Source organism: Manis javanica, chromosome 4 (genome assembly GCF_040802235.1).
Source record: "Manis javanica isolate MJ-LG chromosome 4, MJ_LKY, whole genome shotgun sequence".
NCBI classification, from domain to species: domain Eukaryota; kingdom Metazoa; phylum Chordata; class Mammalia; order Pholidota; family Manidae; genus Manis; species Manis javanica.
The window spans coordinates 170199060-170203035 of record NC_133159.1 but is presented as its reverse complement, the minus strand read 5'-3'; positions in this window follow the sequence as shown (position 1 = coordinate 170203035).

The following is a 3976-nucleotide window of genomic DNA, read 5'->3' as shown; positions in this document are numbered from 1 at the left end:
TTTTCTTGAGCAGACTGTCTTCGCCCTTGGGAAAGAGAGCTCCCTGGGAAGGGGAGCCTCATCTGCCTCGTTCACTGCTGAATTCAGTCCCTAGGCACTCATCAATATTTGTGAAATGAGAGAATACATTGGAACAGTTTGGATCTGGGAGACAAGGAAGAGGAAGTGTCAGTGGTTTCTGGCCGGATGTGAAGCTCTGTCTTGCTCTTGTTTCACCTTGATCCTCCTCCCAGTAACTGGACACCACTTTTGGAGGCCAGAGCCCTCCTAGGTTGTTTACTCATTCACCAGGCAGCACTTACTTTTCCAGTGCTCTGGTCACTGCTCAGGGCTCCTCTGACGTCACCTTGTACCCCTAGTGACAACAGTTTGCCCAAAGTCTTCCTGAAGTTTGTTCAGTTCCTTGGACTCTATACTCTGCCCACCCATCTAAAAATTTCAGCCCAGGTTTTTCTCCCACTTCCCCATCCTGGTGCAACTAAATCACAAGTGCCTGCTTGGCTTCAAACTCCAAATCCACCCCCTTGGGTTTGGGCACTCATTGGGAGGGCACTAGCATCAGATTGAAATGTATGCCCCAAATCATGACAAAAGAGCTTAGATTTTTCCTTTTTCACTGATATTTGCTATGGGAAACATCTTCAGAAATGTCTGCCTGAGTTCAAATTACATTGTTCAATTCATTGCTGTGATTTCAACATTTACCTCAAAGGAGTTTTGAGACTTTAGAACTGGAAAACATCTCAGAGCATCTTAGACTTTATTTAAGAACTACCACAACTTCTATCTAATATGGAGCCTTGATGGAACATATATAGGCACCATCCATTCTCTTTTCGAAATGGTTTTTCTAGAAATGTTTCCTCAGCAAAGTCCTTACTATATATATCCCACTCATGCAATGTGCATGCCACCAACTGTCAACCTTGCATGAAAAATTAATAATGGGTAACATTCTCTCTTTTGAATATGGCAGGCATCTCCTCCTACTCATTATATAATTAGACTTGCTCATTGTACATTTATCTCCTAATTCTATTCTAGGAGCTGAACGTGAGAGGCAATATCTTCCCCTAGTCTTCACAGCAAGGCAGGCAAGCAGCCTAATAAATGTGACAAACAATCCAGAGAGAACATCCACAGCACAGATAAAACGTACAGGGTCACAGCTGCCTTTGAAACTAGCTCTCAAAAGTCTCTAAGCAGTGATGGAGAGCCCCGCCCTGTTCCTGCTCATTGAACTTGATTATGCATCTTGGAAGTAGTGCACTATAACCCACTCCTAACTTAGGCTAGGTTGCAGAAGACCCTTAGTTTCCCTGTTACAGCTGATGTCCTTCTGAAAAGGACTGCAATCTCCTTTAACAGTTTACTAAACTTGGACTCAAAGTTAAATACAAATATGAAAGGGCACTTTTAGCTTTCTTAACCAGTGTTACTGTGTCCTAATGGATTGAGTCCACATCTCATTTATTACAATGGCTTGCCACATAAGTGTGATTTATTTGAACAAAAATGTATTAAACTCTTTATATGAATCAAATACAATTGCTGGTGCTGCGAATACAAAAATGTAAAGTGATTCATTCAATCAAACAACACATTTTTACTGAATGCCTACTAAGTGCTAGGAAATAGGGATGACTATCACAGACAGCCCCCCCTTCACCCTTAAGAAGCTTATGATGTAGTCAGGGAGCCTAGGTAAGTGAGCAAACAGTTAAATAATTACAAACTGTGATGAAAAAGAAATAGGTTGTTAAGAGAATATGGACAAAACTTGTTTTAGACAAGGTGGACAGAAGGCCTCTCTAATGATGGGGTCCTCATCACCTCTCATCTGGATAACCACAGTAACTACAGCCTCTGAGGAATGTCCCTGCTTGTGCCACATGACATCGCTCTTGCTGTTGCGTGCTCTCATCGCAGCTAACTAGGAGATTAGCTCCCTCTCCTCCTTCACATCATTACTCAAGGAGGCGCATCCCAACTAAAATTTCACATACACACCTCCCCACTTCACTTCCCCCTTCCTAGCCTTATTTTTTTTCTCCTTGCCACTTTTAAGTTATGAAGCATAATATGTATGTAATAAAACACATCTTTGTGAATCCACCTCCCAAAGTTAGAAATAGAATATTACCCATATTCTATAAATAGCTACATATTTCACGAAATCCCCAAACTATCAAAAATCAGTTCCCAATTATGCAAGAGTAAAGAAAGGATGAGAGAGCTCTTTATGTAGTGGCAGGGAATGATCTTCAAGACGTATTGGTTAGGCGAAGCAAAAGGCAGAGCACTAGATATACTATGTTGTCATTCGCGTAAAGGGAGCAGGAGAAAACACGCATGCCACGTGGATTAAATACAGAAGTAGATGTGAAAATCCAGTTGTCTTTTATTAAGCCAGACAGTAAAGAGATTTGCAAGAAAGGAAAATAATGCCATTCTTTTCACTAAATTGTTTTTCAAATTTTTTTCATAAGTAATAAGTTTATTTTAAATGAATAAATATGTATTTCTGAATTTTTCAGTTTTAATTTTTAATACAGTACATACCAATATATATAACCCATATAAGCAAAAGCTCTTCATGGCCCTTGATACTTTTTAAGAATGTAAAGGAAGTCACAAAGTCTGAGAACCCCTGTCTTAAAAGTTTTCAAGCTGAAGAAGAGGGAAAGCACAAATTCATATTATGAGTAAGTTTTCACTGCTTATTCATTAGTACTACAAACATTTATGGGACAGGCACTACTAGTACAAATACTAGTGATAAATCCAGCATTCCTTCAAAAAAATTAACATAATGGGAGAGATATATGAGTAACACTTGTTACAGTAACATTGGTGCTCTGGATCAAACATTTAATCCAGTCTTAGAAAGTCAGGGAAGACTTCCTGGAGGAGGACAAGTCCCGGGATCTGAAACATGAGCAGTAGGTACCCAACCAGGTTCAGTAGAGAAGCTGATTGATTGTGCTGGCAACAAAGGTAAGGTTTCACAGAGGACAAGATGTCTCTGAAACTCTCAGTAATTCTTTTCCAACTAACAAAGGGGCCACAAATTCAAAGTCAAATTCCTTGGTCACTAGGAAAAATAAAAGGCCTGTTAGTCCTTTTAAGAATTTCCGGCATTTGATTCCTTCACCATACCTACATATTCTCCTTTCTCCAGTGCTATAATGTTGTGGCCATGAGGAAACGAAACGTAAGGGTGAGTGGTGTGGATGCTTAATCTAAATTTTGCCGTGTGATGTAATATGGTATGTTTGTTTAGTAATTGCCTATTTGCACAATGTATCATTAAATTTAAAAAGTTTTTAATTATTGATTGGATCAACTACATTTATCTGAGAAATCAATCCCAGAGACGACGCTTGCTAAATATTGCCCAAGGACACCTTCAGCTGCACCTTGTCATCAGCCAAGTCTGAAGGTTCTGTAATCTGGACTTCCGGCGGCTGCTCAGGGAACACCGGAGACCGAGACAACCCGGGAGACCGAAAGGCAGCAGGACTGGGATCAGTGGCGCGTTCCGAGATGCGGCATTTGGCATTTCATTTAGGAACAGCACGTTATTAAGAATTTATCTAAAGAGGTAGTTTTTTTCCTTTGGCACATTGCTCCTTGAGGCTGTGAGACAAGTGGAAATAAAAATCTAGTTTATTTAGTATTTGATCATTTGCCACGCCCACGCTTCAGTCTCTCCAGTCCTAGGCTGGAAAAGGGGCAGCAGCTTCCGCTCGGAACAGGTAACCTGTTCCCCGTCCGCCCCCGCCCAGCAAGGGAAGTACATCCGGGATTCTGGGAGGCGGAGTCTAGGCGCAAACGGCACGCTCCGCCCTCCCGAAGTCGCTTGCAGGCCCCGCGCGCCCGCTCTGCCCGCCAGAGGTCGCAGACTCAGCAAACAGATTTCTCGTTTGGCTAGAGTCCTCCCAGTCGGGCTCTTAATTCTCGCGAGACAAGGCGC